The 15,738-nt window shown below is 44.4% G+C and overlaps 1 protein-coding gene across 2 annotated transcripts in view; it reads left to right on the top strand.

Moving 5' to 3' along the window:
* Positions 1-3,677: 3,677 nt before the first annotated feature.
* RBFOX3 (RNA binding fox-1 homolog 3) overlaps positions 3,678-15,738 on the top strand; it is a 224,158-nt gene continuing 212,097 nt past the window's right edge. For both annotated transcript variants that reach the window (XM_083490324.1, XM_083490327.1), the window contains exon 1: positions 3,678-3,795. The gene's annotated coding sequence lies outside the window, so the exon portion shown is untranslated. The remainder of the gene's footprint in view (positions 3,796-15,738) is intronic.

Below are 15,738 nucleotides of genomic sequence, written 5' to 3' on the forward strand. Positions count from 1 at the left end.
AGGGGTGCAAAGCAACCTCTGGCAGCTGAGATCGATCCAGCATGACATGGGAGCCTTTTGGAGAGTTTCTGTCCTTAGGAAAGGTTATTATTTTTGTTGTTGTTATCTCTGCTGTTTGTCCTGGATGTGTATAAAACACTGATCCTTTGCAGAATCAGGGAGTGAGCCCAAATTCATCTCCCCTTTATTCTGCAGAGGACCAGTGTGTTATCATTTAAAGGGTCTAACGGGAGGCTATTTTCAGGCCCAGTTGCTACACAGGGTGGAGGGTCAAGGGGAAGACTGGAGTCTGCAGGCCAGATGGTTCTATGGGTCCATCTGGCTTGTGGGAAGGTGGCTCCCCACCCCTAATTTTGGTCCACATAAACAGAACATTGCTGGAAGTTGATATATGTCTGTTCATTTTTGTAAATATATTCCATGCTTAGCTAAAATAAGCTGGATTGAAAACGTGATTGCCTCTAAGATATAAGTTCTTAACATCTTTCAGACTTGCTGTTCACCTAGCAACGTATGGCTAAAGTGGAATGTTTAACCATGGTCTTTGGGTTCTCAATTAGGGGATTGATGAGTTCAAAGGAAGATGGTGTTTCCCCACTTTGTTCAAGCATGATGGCCATTGTCCATTCAATGTCTCCAGATGAACCAGTGGCAAGCAAGCAAGCAAGCAAGCATAAATGTGTAGAACACATTTGCTTGTGCTGGGCTGCTGAGATTTGGCTTCCTCCATGCAAGCTGGCAAATAAAGCTTGGTGACTTTCTCTTCCCTTAACACTGGGGCCTGGGCTGGTGTTTTCAGCACGGACCATTAGCTTTGTACTCAGAGCCTGATGGACAAGGATAAGGGGTTTGTCTGGGCCACTCCTCCCATGTTCAGAATAAACAGGTTCCAGTTCTGTGATCTCAGCTGGTGGGCAAGTCCTTGGATCGAAAGCACAAAAATTGCTGGAGTGGTAAATAACATTGAGGACAGGGCAAGATATACACAGAGCAATTTGGATCGCTTGGTCAGCTGGGCCCTGTGCCAACAACATCTGTTTTAATGCAGCCAAATGCAAGGTCATATCTCTAGGAATAAGAGTATCAGCCAGAGCTATAGAACAGGCAGCTGTATCCTGGAAAGCAGGGCTGACAGTCCTCATGGTATGTAATTTAACTGGTTGTGTGTGCCTAGAGGGTGCTGCAGGAATGGGGGTTAGTGTGATCCATTTTGATCTAAAGCTGCAGATGGGGATGGGGTAGCGTGGGGAAGAGTAAACCTATTGCTACATGCTATCCGAGTCTTGGTGTCTGGGTGGTGGTTGTTCTTTTTTTAATGTGCTCCTCTTTTCAGAGTCACTGTTGGAACGATTTGAGGACATGGGGTGGGTTGGCTTTAATAAAGAGTCTTCAGAGAAATGAAGTGAAAATGTCACTTGATAATATAATAAGCACTTTCACGGTGGGGGAAAAATACTTTGTGCTCACAGGCGAAGTCCAATAGCTGTAAAAGAGCAATCCTGAATGCCAGTGGTGGCAGAGGTTTGAAACAGAACATTTCACCAGACTGGTATCAATCTTTCATTCCCTGCCTGCTTATCCAAGGGCTTTTAAAAGATGCAATACAATTGCTGACTAAAAGAAATAAAAATGCTTCTCTGCAGGGATTAACTTGCAAACCTATGTGAAATACTGTCATACATGGCTAATTGTATGGTTATTGTCTTTTTGTTCTAGCACACATACCTTCAGTATATGAACAGGGGGAAGTTGCAGCTAATCTCATTCTCAACACAGCTGCATGCACTGGGAAAAATTATATATGCACATGTTGTACCTGTGTGTTTGCATGCTAGAGTCATGTGTGTTGATACACATGTAAGCGCCATTCAAATCACTATACAAATGTGTCTTCTTCGTCAAAATTTTACTGTGTCTAATCTGAGGCTCTGACAATGACATCTAATGGAAGTCAAGGGCTGAAAGTTAAAAGTGGGAGTATATTTAATAATAGGAAGTAGATCACATATCTGTAACAATGTGTGCGACTAACTATCCACCGGGTGATTTAGTCTATGTTTACATCTTTTCCGAGAATACTACAACCCGAAAAAATGATGGTTTCTAAGTGTTCAGATCAAGTATAAATAAAAATTGCGGTTTCCCACAGACAGCTTTATTTGAAATTTAAATGCAACTGCTCATTTGCAAGAGAAATCTGAAAATGTCCCAGGTCATGAAGTACCAAATAAGTTAAGTCTCACACTGAATCTAACAGAACTGGGGCTTCAAGGATACACTAGGAAGGCTTCAAAGAATACTCTCAATGGATAAAGATATTGATTGTACTACAAAAAGAATCAATAACAATGGATAAACATCTTGGATTATGTATGCATTTTGATTGTGGGTGTGTTGTTGGTTTTTTTGCTGAAATATACTAGGGGATTTGTATTTAGGAAAAGTTTTATTTTATGCACGTTCTCAAGCAAATGTGCAAATAAGTTTATTAGAGCCTTCATGTGCTCTCAAAGGTTCAACCCAAATCTAACACTCCCTAGCCAATCAATGCATGTTAGTGGTAAACTTTCACAGGGTAGGGGTGATGTGTGACTTTTTGATCTCGTTGAATTCTGAATCTGTCCTATCTATTCTCATCAGACAGGCATATTTGCTGTTTTGTTTTAGATGCTTGCTAAAACCTTTCTTTCAGCTAACATGCCCAGATATGTATTAGGTTACATACTTGTTTCTAAAGTTCTGCTGATGTTACCTGTATTTTATAATTTTATTTTGCCTAATTTTTCAAAAAAAAAATGTTTTGATTTTAACCGGGTTTTAAAAATAAACATTTCACGCTATGTTGTGTAAACTGCTTTGAGATTTCCCTTTTTTTATTTAAGTGATCTAGACATTTCGTTATTTTGTTTTTAAAAAGTGTAAACGCAGCAAGGAATTTTGCAGTAGTAGTGTTGAAGCCTCTGAAGGAGATTGCCCTAACATTGCAGGCATATGAGGCTGGCCATACAGTCTTAATACCAACTGTTGGCTGAGATGCTCAGAATTTACAGAGAAGCAGGGCAGGCAGCATTGTCTAAGATTAATCAAGGGTAGGAAATATAGTATGTGCCTTTTGGAATGAGGCAGCACTGGTCATAGGGACCACGGAAGTGAGATATGGATGTAGGATTGGACTTGGGATAGGATGTGGACCAGTGAACCTCAGCTGATACTGACAATAGGAGGGAAGGGAAATTGCCAGAACCTGAGCAAATAGCCAGTAGACCCAGTAAAATCAGATGTGGATCTAGATGGGTGGGACTTCCTGGTCATAGCAATTCTTTTGGATTGAGAATGGTTGGGTGGTGTAGAGAGCCAAGTGGCTAGAGAATGGGAGATTGGCAGAGAAGTACAGTATCATAACATGAAAAAATGAAAGAATGTGTGGGTCACTAAAGAGTGGCTCTGAGGTTTTTTTGGGGGGGGTGTTTTTGTTTTTGTTTAATTGCTGGGCATTTCACTTGGTAGGGCTCAGCCCTGGCTGCCCTAATGGCTCCTGTGACCCTAAGCAGTTGCACTTTCTCTGTCACCAAGTGGAAAATGTGCCATTTAGAAACCATTGTCCTGTTCTTTCCTCTGTGTTCCTTAACATGCGTGTGGAAACAAGGTCTCCATTTTATTTCTTCTTCTTCTTCCAGGCCAAGGAGCTAGAGCTGGCACAAGGACCCCGATGGCTTTCCTTTCCAGCACAGAGTGCATGTATCTGCACTAGATTGTGACATCTGCTAGAAGCAACACAACCCTTTGGTGTTCCAGGTAAGAGTCCTTGGTCTAATAGAAAGACTCTTGGAAATGGCTGCATCTACAGTATGAGGCATTTATTCTGCTGAGGCGTGAAATAGTGGACCATGGAAATACACAGAGGAAAATAGCACCCCAATCTCATCTGGTGGATTTGCAGCAAGGACCCAGTGATAAAAACAAGGCATAGAGGGCCAGAAAAATCCATTTTGACAACATATAATGCCTAAACTACATAATACACCCTAGCTGAAACTGTTGATGCCCTCCAATGTGGATGGTGCAGTTCACAATACTGGGATTAATGAGGCTGTATATTTTAATTTGACAGCCTTCCACTGAATGTAATGTGCACATGTTAAACTGTTAAACAGTGCATTATTATCTGTACCTGTTGCTTTATAAGGCATTATCCATGTGATATTATCTTTTCGTTTTTCTATCTAATTCTTCTTCCATGATTGTTTCCCTCCCCAACTGGTAAACTCGCTACCCAATTCATTCTGCCTACTGTCCTCTAAGTGTAATAATTCAGTAATGGATGCTTCAGTGTGAACTGTGTGTGGGGGGTGTCCGTATTTGAAGCTCTTTAGAAATTCTTATGCATTTCCTAAACAGTTCAAGAACAGAAGTTTGAAGAAGTCAAGAATGAGCAGGTACAGCAGGGACCCTGTCTTGTTTATTCCTAACAAGCCATGATTTGCAAGTCAACATGAATCCATGATTAGGTGTTAGCTGACTGGTCATGTCTTGCTAGGGAGCGACAAACCAAGGTCCCTAGTTCAGATGTAACAGGAAACCAAGGCTTCCTGGTTTGTTTATCCTGCTTGTGCCAGGGGAGGAGTGAAATGAAGTGACTGGGCACTGGGCACTAGCATGCTGTTCATTCCTGATAATCCACAATAAACCAGATAGTCTGGTTGATTGTTAGATGTGATTACATTCCTCTGTGTTGGTTAGTCACTAGTTGGGAGTGGGTGGGTGGGGGCGGGGGGTGCCTTTCTTTTGCAGCTTCTCTTCAATCACTGCCTTTCCATTCTGTGTTGAAGCAGATGAAGAAATTGTGGGCTTGTTATTGCTGTGATGCAGAAAGATACAGTCATGTCCATCTGTTCTTCTCTCTGATTGGTAGCCCTGGACTAAGACCAGCAAATCAAACATTTATATCAGGCTGTGAAACCTGCAGCCCTCTAGATTGTTGGACATCAACCCTATCAGCCACAGCCAGCATGAGCAGGGATAATGTGAGTTGTGTAGCAGCCTCTGGAAACCCACATATTCCCAATCCCTGGCTGAGTTTTTCATAAGTCTTGACCATGTAAAATACTTGTCTTCTTTTGAGCTGCTGCTGCTGCTGCTGCTCCTCACCAAGAAGCATTTGTCTCCATTTTTACATTGTGCTTTTAATGGAAGAAGGAAATGCAGCTGAACAGTATTCAGTAATTCATATGCTGATTCTTGGTCTTGCTTCACGCTATCAAAATTGCACACCCAGAAACTTGTAAAAGTTTTTGGACGAGTAAACTGCTAGATCTCCCTTGGCTGGAGTGCTAGGTACACCCACACACCTAACATCTGCGCCAAAATAGGCTTATTGTGTTATTGTGACACTCTCTACTGTCTACCAGTTCCTCAAGTGTGTTTCCATCACCCAAAAGCATTAATTTGATAGGGAATTATTATCTCAGTTTTTCATTTACTTGAGTTGGCCTAAGTTTTATTTAAAATGAGTGCTGATGGCATCAGCCTAAGATGCATATTGCAAGGGTAGGGCTGGATAATACAGCTTTGGGTGGAGGAAACTAATGAGATTGAGATCATTTTGCTGTGCCCAGAATGGAGTGGGCCTAGGGCGTTCATTCCTAAACGATGTGCTGAGAGAGGATGGTTAATGTGCTGCAAGAGGAATTTAAAGGCTCCTGTGAAACTGTCTCCTCTGTGTGTGGGTTCTCGCTTTCCAACCAGCCTCTGCTGAGGGAGGGGGCAATTCTCCCACAACTTTGTGTTAGGTGTGGTTGGATCATTAATGAGCATGGTTACTTGCCCCCAGATAAGGCCGTCCTGTGAAATCTTACTCTCAGTGAAAGCAACTGTTTTGGGTTGTAAGCATGGCATGTACCTCCAGTTCTAGTAACATAGAAATCTGCCTTATCCCAACCAGGTGAGGCTGTTTGTCCATCTCTGTAGAACCTCTACCTGATCCTTTTACATGAAGATTGGAGGGCCTGAACCTGGGACTTGCAGTGACAAATCATGTACGCTATGTTACTCAACTCTGTTTTAATTAAATGGGAGTTTTAAAGTTGTAATCTATACCTCCCCCCCACAAACACAACAGAAGGGGTTCATGGTGTGGTGGGGCCAGTGCCACATCTACAGCCCTGCCACTCACAGCAGCTTCAGAATCAATGGATCCTGGACCAGCTCAGCCACTTCCCATCTCTGGAGCATCCCTTTTCGGGGCCTGCCATCAGCAAGTCCACCCATGCCTCACTTCTTGGGTGGCAGCTCATGGGAGGTAGGCTTAGCTGGGAGAGCTGGATAGAGGAAAACCTGTGCCCATTCCACCACCACTCCAGCCAGGAGCGATCTGGATTCCAAATCAGAAATTGGAAAGCACTGGAACAAGAAGTTTGGTATTTAAAAAGAATGTACGCAGGGTCACTTTGTTTTCTTTCATATGTGATGAAAGCTTCTGTGGTTTATTGTAGGATAGATTAATGATATAAATAACAAAGAATAAAGGACCAGTAGCAGAACTCTTGTCATGTCTACTTTGAAGTAAGTAGGTTTAGGATTGCAACTCAGTGCTGCGTACCTAAGGCAGTGAAACTGCAGGTAGCTGAACTGCAATGTCCAGAGTCTTGCTGGGATTGAGCCAGCAGGGGAGAAATAAGGATGAAAGATTGATCTTGGGGTTCTCCATCTATTTCTGGGTATTACTCTTCTTCTTCTTCTTCCACTTCTTCCCATTGGGAATAAGGGGACTGTGGCTATCAGGGGACTGGAATGGCTTTAGATCCTTAAGATACTAGTCATTTCCCAGTTCTCTCCCAGCATACTCCCCAAACCACCCCAAATATACCCGTTTATGTCCATGCTCTGAAGTAGGTTGCCCCAGGGCCCTGGAGGCTTTGGCTGGAATGAGAGGGAGTTTGCTGACATCAGAGTTCTGTCCCTGGCAGAAAGTAAAATCCAATATATCCGATAGCCTCTGCAACACCCAAAAGCCGTTAAGATTGTACCCTAAATTAAGTTATTTATTTTAGATTGAGTCTCCCATTTTAAAATTAATTTCTTTCTTGAACAATCATGCAAGCTAATGTTACTGAATTAAAAACAAAAACACATTGGTTTTCAACTAGCTAGATCCTTTATACAACCTAGAAGCCTAAACCTTTGGCGTTCCACAAAACGAGAGACAGTTTCCAGTTTGCCTTTTTTTGTACACGTTCAAGGACACTAAGCAAGATGAAGGTTGAGGCTGCACTCCTGTGCACATGAATTTGGAATTGAATTTTGTTGAACCAAGTGGGGCTTACTTCTGTGTAAGCATGCATATAGGATCAGGCTGTAAGTGGCCAGACCTTTCTGTAAGCAAAGGCTAGTTGTTACTGGGCAAAACAGTGTTTCTCAATGAGATGGAAAGTAAATGTTCAGGCTGTTTGGTTAGCAGAGTCCTAAGTAATCATAACTTGAAAACTGGATACACTGCAGAGTTTGAATAGAGGAGATTAGATGTAAGGTATAAAATAGGAATATGAGCTCACTAATATGGACTCTGTAGATGACTTTAGTGATATGCAAGATGGCATCTCCTGGATCTGACCTCTGTGATGACTTGCTAGTTGCTGGGACCAGTAGAAAGCCCACAACCATAAATACAGTACATTACTTACCGGGGCAAATTGAATACACACCCACCCACCCACCCACCCACCCAATTATGCACATTCTACTTGTGTTCAACCACACATATATGTGGTGCTGGGAAATAAATAAGTAGAATCATACTAGGAAATGACAGGAGAGAGCTAGAGAGTCCTCTCCTTCTTGGAAGGGAGACCCTTCTTGGAACCTGAAAAGGATGTCAGTAAGGGTGGAGGAAGCCCCAAAGAGACCAGAGGTTTCAGCAGGGCTTTGTTTAGGCTGCTCAGCCTCCCTGCCTAACAGCTGATGCTCAGGGTAGTGCAGCTGCAGCCACTGACATGTCTTCCAGCCTCCAGCCAGCCCCAGAGCTTCAACTCTAGATACTTTGGTCTGGATTGGAGAGAGAGAAGAGCGAGCGAGCGAGCGAGCGAGCTGGAGAGCAGGGGAAAATAGGCATTTGGAGGTTTTTTAGAGGGTGCTCCCCACTTTATGCGATTTGACTTATGCAAAAGGGGGTCCAGAATTTAACCCTTGCATAAATGTGGGGGTGCCTGTACAGTTTATTAGGCCGAGGCGGTGGTAGACCGTAATGACCAAGGATAATTGGGAAAATAAAAAGGGTAAAGGTAAAGGTACCCCTGCCCGTAGGGGCCAGTTGTGTCCGACTCTGGGGTTGCGTGCTCATCTCTCTTAAGAGTCCAGGAGCCAGCGCTGTCCGCAGACACTTCTGGGTCACGTGGCCAGCATGGCGAAGCTGCTCTGGCGAGCCAGCACCAGCGCAGCACACGGAAACGCCGTTTACCTTCCCGCTATAAAGCGGTACCTATTTATCTACTTGCACTTAGGGGTGCTTTCGAACTGCTAGGTGGGCAGGAGCTGGGACCAAACGACGGGAGCTCACCCCGCCGCGGGGATTCAAACCGCCGACCATACGATCGGCAAGTCCTAGGCACTGAGGTTTTACCACCAGCGTCTATAAAGAGACATATTTATCAATCTTGTATTTTTGATTTGACACTTTTTGGGTGGGAATGAAAGGGGTGGATGCTATAGAACAGGCATAGGCAAACTCGGCCCTCCAGATGTTTTGGGACCTACAATTCCCATCATTCCTGACCACTGTAGGGGTAATGGGAGTTGTAGCCCCAAAACATCTGGAGGGCCGAGTTTGTCTATGCCTGCTATAGAGAGAGACACTGGAATCCTCAACTAGAGGCACTCTGGTTTCTGAAGCTGTAACAAACAGCTTTCCTCAGTCTTTTTCCTGACAGCCATGAAGGCTAGAAACATACTTTCATTAAGCAAACAAAAAAGAAAAAGGAACTGTGACTCTGTACTGTGAAGCATGTATGTACAGAATACAAAGAGCCCTGCTCTGAGAGGCGCATGTTGGACCATGCTGTGCTACTTGCATCTCCGCTCCTTCACAGCTTTCCACCTTTGGGGCAGCAGCAAGAGGTTACTGATTATGTTTGCCTTTGCGAAGTAGGACCAAACCTGTAGCCCGGAGCTGCATCCCGAGAGTTAAAAAGGCTTCGGCTGCTGGATATGGCACTTCCCCTCCATCTCTCTCTCCCCCTCCACCCCAGCCAAACAGCGGCTGCTTTCTGCCTTATTCTTTTGTTGCTCCCAAGTGCACCCTCTGAAATGGTAAAATACGGAACGTGGTTCCTTCCCCGCACCCCGCCTCTGTTTTCCCTGAGAACCTTCATTTCTCCACTGGGGGCAGAGGTCGTCCTGAGAGAAGGATTAAAGAGAAGCCTTGTCTTTCTGAAGAGGCGGCACAGCCGTATTTCCCCAGCTGCATTAATCAGTCTCAAGGAAGCCAGGCTCGCTATATCACCTTGAAGGTTCTTCAGACTGCTTTGAAAAACTTTGGGTGGATTATAGTGCTTCTTCCGCAAGGGGTGGTTTTGAAGGGACCAATCGTGCTTGTTTCTGGCAGGCAGAGTGTGGGCAGACATTATGCAATCTTCCCACACATTGTTCCCTGGGTTTTTCCATATTCAGTTCTTTCTCCATCTACAGATCGCTCTCACCTGGCTTGCTGTGTCACTTTCTGTTCTGGATGAGTCGCCTAATGACCGGATTTGTCTCTTTCCCTTCATTCTTCATCTGCCATTTCGCCTTTTGGTTATTTATGTGAAGCATGCTTCCTCTTCTGTTTACTTGTAGCTGCCGCTTGCTGTTCAGCTGAATATAGCATTTTGTTGGGCTGTTTTTAATTTTTACTCAGTAGGAAACAAAAGTTTCCTCCTCCCCTCATGATGTGTGTGGTCTGGGTCTTTAGGTGCATCTGTTATATACTGGGTTACTGGCCCATTTGCAACCTTGGAACATTTTGAACTCCTGAAAAGTGTTGGGATTCAGGGGAAAGGTTCGGGCTGAGGATGCAACCATGGCTGCTACTTTGCGGCTGTGGATTTGGAGTGGGTGGTAGTGCAGGGATCATTTTCTGGATAATGGAGTGCTGGGGTCAGTCAATTTCCGATCTCTCTGTCTTGATGGGAGAATAAGAACTGCAGGCAGAAATGGCTTTCTAGGATTCCCAGCAGCGCTCATCAGTTTGGTCATTGAATGCTGCGTGGAGAACAGTTGAGCGAGGCCTGGCAGAACAGCATGCCGGTTAACTCTGCCCAACAGGGTGTTTTTGTGATCTAAGCTAAGTCGGTAAAGCATGTAAAGGAAGGGAAAAGCCAGGAGAGACTGCTTTTGCTCTTCTTACACAACTGCCTTGCAAAGTAGGCCAGTTGCATCCCAAACTATCTGGGAGCCAATGCCACCCCTCCTATTAACCCCCTACAGGACAGAATTGTAGGACTGTTCAAGGCAAACTCTTATTAAACTGGGACTTGGAGGTGGCATTAAGTTCACGTGGCTGTCACCAGGCTGAAGGAAAATGGCTCTTGTCCACCAAGATCCCACTCAGTTTACAAGGGGAGGAGAGCCAGTGCCCAGCTCTCTGTCTTACCCAACTCTATACTTTTCTCTTTCAACTCCAGCCTTATAGTTCTGTAGCATGAATCAAGTGGGTTAGGCTAATGGGTTCTGTTTCACCAACCCTGTGAGTTGGCAGCAATGCACACAGGACATGTTGTCAAATTGGGCATGGCTAGCCGCTCGGGTGCCTGGGGGAGGGGTGAGCCGCCCATTAGGTGGGGTGCGCTGCCACATCCCCCCTCCCCCTCAGCTGTAAGGCAGCTGAGAGAGAGGTGGTGGAAAGATGCAAGCCCCATGCTGCCCTTTTGAGCAGTGTGGAGCCTGCAGGCACCCATGCCACTGTGTCACCCCCAGGAGAGATGTGTGGCTTGGGCGCACTGCGGGCCCCACAGTAAGAGTCGCCCGCTGCAGTGTGGTGTGGGGCCCAGTGTCACACTCCCCCCCCCCCCAGCTATGCCTCTGAAATTGTTTAACATTTATTCAGAATACAGAAGGCCAGAGAGAACAAAGCGACAAAGCAGAATATTGAAAAGCAAAGGAGCTCTTTAGCTCAGATCTACTAGTTACATACGAACAGGCTTCTGGTCTCTTCCTGCGTAATACAGTATAGATGGTCAGTTGCAGGGTTTTCTGATGGTCAGAATGTGAGGGACAAGTGACCATTTCCTCAGTCCTCTTTAAGGGATTTTTTTACCCACATGGCATTTTCTTGGCAGTTGGCACCTTCTGGCCAGTTATATCCCAGGTAGAGTTTATCAGGTAGTCTGTAAACACCTTTATTTAGCAATGCAGAAATATGCCTTGTGAAAATTCAGACCACTTGTCCACTTAGCTCCATATTGTCTCTACACTGACCGGCAGTAGCTCTCATCTTCTTTTTTCTGGCCATTCCAGGAATTGAACTTGGTACCTTCTGTGTGCAAAACAAGGCCTCTGCCTTTGTTTTGTCTTTTTTAAATGATATTTATTAGAAGTTTAAAAATTACAGAAAAAAGAAGAAAAGAAAACAACAAAAAATTTAACAGGACATACATTACAATATATAAAAAGAAAAAACATAAAAAACAATACAACAATACAGCAAAAAAGAACAATAACATTAAAACACACATCCAATATTCCATATCATTATCTTTCATTTACTTGTTTCATCGACCTCCTCACACCTCCCTTTTTGTATTCTAGTTTAATTAATTGTTTCAGCAAATTCTTTCCATCTTTCTCAATTTTTGTTGTATAACGGTCTGCCTTTGAGCTTCATCAGGGGAAGCGTGTGTAGCCAAATGTCCTCTTTTTCCTGGGCACACCCTCTTTTTCAGAATTAAAATTTCTGTCGGGGCAGATTTTTTAAATTTGGAAAAATGTGTGGGGGTTTTTTTGTGTGTTTTCCCCCACTAACCCAATATTTTTTTAAAAGAAAAACAATTTTAAAAGACCCATGTGTTGTGCTCCCCTCGCCATTTTTCATGAATGGAATGCACATATTACACAGTGTAATAAATTGTTTTGTGCACACTTACATTCACAAAGATGGGAGCATGAGCCCAAATCCTTTCATGTGGCAAGTGAGGGAGCAATATGTATTATTATTATTATTATTATTATTATTATTATTATTATTATTATTATTTTGTTGAAAGTTAAGAACATTGTTACAAGCAATATATTACAGCCTCTATAGCCGACATATAGTAGGGGTATTTAAAATGAGAGTTGTCATAGCGATCCGTAGTTAAAAGTAGAAGTCGGCAAATGCATCCTCTTTTTTGCTCTTCAAAATATGGCAACCCTAGACAGGCAGATGGATTAACAGCTGATTCTGAATAACATGTTGTGCATTTTGAACAGCTAGTCCAGACCCAGCAGGTTCATAGAGCCACGTGGGACTGACACCTTTGTGTCCCTTTTCTCTCTGCTGGGTGAGAAACTATCACTTTCTGGCCACCTGCATAAATGGCATTGCAAGCATAGTGGCGACCGGTCCTGCAGTTCCTACCATTTTTTAAAGTGGAGCAGGGGAATAGAAAGCAAAGCGAGTCCATGCAAGTAGCTACTATCACCACAATAGCAGTCTTTACTCTCACAATTGTTCGTTCCCTTCCCACACTGCAAATGTCATTGTTTGGGGGAAAGGGCTTTCAAATTAAGCACTGCTGTGGAGTGGCACACTGAGAATTGTTGTTTAAAAAACAACAACGACAAAGCAGTTCTGCAGGATCAAAGCCAGTCGTAATACAGTGGTACCTCAGGTTAAGAACTTAATTCATTCCGGAGACCCGTTCTTAACCTGAAACTGTTCTTAACCTGAAGCACCACTTTATCTAATGTTGCCTACTGCTGCCACTGCGCCGCTGGAGCACGATTTCTGTTCTCATCCTGAAGCAAAGTTCTTAACCCAAGGTACTATTTCTGGGTTAGTGGAGTCTGTAACCTGAAGCGTATGTAACCTGAAGTGTATGTAACCCGAGGTACCACTGTAATAGCAGATTCTCATGGAAATTCACAGTGCAAGAACAACACAGTAAGTAAAGAAAAGTAGTCATTCTGAGATATCTGCAGAATGTAGGGTCAGAAGTGGCAGTATAACTACAGGTGGGGGCATGAATCAGAAGTGAGCAGGAAGCAACAGGATCTGGGAAGGAAGAGTGCCAATGTGGATTTGGACCCAGGAATGGAATTCTGTCTCAGGAAAACTCTGTGAGTTACTCTAATGGTTGGCTGCATGCAAGTGGATAGAGACACCAATCTGCATGGCGTTATGGACACTTGCCAGGTTGACACTGCATCTTGGGAAGTGCCATTATAACGTTATCAAATGGGACCAGGATGGGTGGCCCCAGGTATGTTGATACATGCTCAACCCCATGACAATTGCTCAGCCCTTACTGTTTGCCGATGACATGTATAGTCTTGGCTTGCTTCTCTTGCCAACCTGATGCTGCCTCCTTTGCTTATTTCTAGTTATTTCTGCAACGTGCCCAAAGTTCTCTGCCCACAAGTAAATGATGAATGGCACAAAAGCAAGAGATGGAAAGGGCAAGAAGACAGATGTTTTTCTATTCCCACTGGAGAAATAGGTTCTCCTTAATCAATATTCCCTCTTAGCCGAGCATTGGGTTTCTCCACCGCCCCCGCCCCCGTCCCTGCCCCCGAAGCCTAGACTTCCTCTTACGCTGTTGCCTCTGCCCCATCACCACTGAAACTTCTGCCCTTTAGATTTATCTCATTTGCACCAGCTGGAAAGACAGCATTTGGAGTGCTTTTTTGCACGGATTGTGGAACCTGAGAGGCCTGCAATGACAGGGGGAACACAAATGTAATTTGGCGCCTGCAAACATGCTCCCTGTCAAACCTAAATCCTCCTGGGGAAGGAAGCACTTTTTAGAGGAAGACTTGAAGAGCAGCAGCAGAGAAACATCTGAGAGGGGAGCCCTCAAGGTACTTTTGTTCCAGTGAGTAGGAGTCTTTAGATCCGCTTAGACATAAAAGGCGGCACAGTTCCATTCCCAAAGCCTCTGCTGAAGGAGAGGAGGGGGAAATGTGCCTGCAAAGAGAGGGAGGGGGAATCACAAATAGAGTGGTGGCTAGAAACTAGGAGGGGCATTTCTCTTCTCCCCTCCCCTTGCCTTTCCACCCCAGGAAATAAATTGGGTCAGACTTGAAAGTGAGTTTCCTCGCTGTGGATTTAATTTTAGCTCTTGCAGACTAGTTATCGTATCATAAATGCCAGGGCGATTTTTAGGAAACATGCCCAGCGAGGCTTAGCTGCTGTGTAACAAGATTTGTGTCTATTTCCTATGGTGCCATGCTTTCAATAAACAACTGTGTGTTCCCAGGGGCCTGTAGCAAGGCTGGGATGGGATAAAAGAGGCAGGCGGCTCTGTGCCTGTCCTTCAGCTGTTTGGTGAAGTGCATTTTTTGTCTAGGGTCCTGCTAGCGTATCCCTTGCCCTGGATCCATCTTTTCGTAGTAGAAAGCACCAAGCCTGGGAAGGGAAGAGGCTGTGTGGGTACCATTATCTGCCCAGTTACACAATCAGCAGTTTCTATTATAGAGTTGCCAACCAGCCTGTTTGTTCCTTGATTCTGAGCTGCTTCTTCCCCATTGCAATAGCCACAAGCCCAACGAGCTGAGAAGCTGATTCAAACCAGAGGGTCACCTAGGAAAGTGTCCTGTCTCTTCCAGTAGTTGTTGGCAGATGCTTCCAAAGCAGATGTAGGAGGAATGCACAGCATCAAGGCAACCTGTTCTCTAATGGCAATGAGGGAAATGTAATAATGTTTTGAAGATTGCATATGATGGGGGAGGAAGGGTAGTGGTAATGGTGCTGGAAAGCTTTTTGATCTAATGGAACTTTGGCTAAAATATTGTGATCATGGCTCCAAGGAACCATCACATGCAATCACCATGTAGTCACATTGCAGCCTAGCAGATGCCCTGGGCAGGTACCCTGATCTGTGAATTCCCTTAGCACCACCCTAAAGTAATTGCCATTATGTCATTACACCCCCTCCTCCACACATGACTTGCCTTGATTTGAACATTATTTTTCTTTGGGCGATCTTTTGCTATGACAAAGATTGGGCAGGTGGCAGAGATAGGTAACTAACAGCATTTCTCTCTTCTCTTCTCTCCCCCTCCCCATCCCCCTACATCTTGCTTCTTCTTTTAAATCTGTCCAATTAGTGTCTATTAGTCACTCAGTGTGTTAAAGCATTAAGAACAATTAAGGGTGCAAAGAGTTTCCAGATGCAGCGTTAGCACAGAAGCTGGCAGGCTGCTGTCTGATCCCATATGCAAGCACTCAGAGAGAAGAAGGGCATGCAACAGCAGCAGCGGCTATGGGATGGGCCTGAACGCTCCTCCGCCTTCGTAGTGAGCAAAATCCATGGGTCTGGTTGTAGTTTATACAAGTTAGTTTTACACTTTGTTCTGAGTTGTAGTCATTTACTGCGCTAGGAAAAGGTCATAGCAAATAAGAACTTCCAGTAGCAGTTTCAGCTGAATGGTAAATAGGAAGTGTTCCACAGAGAGGAACTGTATTCATGGGTGGTGTTCAACCACCTTTTTCTGCTAGCTCAAGGATTAGTTCCCCAAATTTAGTGGGTTCCGGAGGGAGGAGTGGGGGTGATCAGTCCACCGTGCAAG

This window comes from Podarcis liolepis (assembly GCF_965112155.1).
Source record: "Podarcis liolepis genome assembly, chromosome: 2".
Taxonomy (NCBI): Eukaryota; Metazoa; Chordata; class Lepidosauria; order Squamata; family Lacertidae; genus Podarcis; species Podarcis liolepis.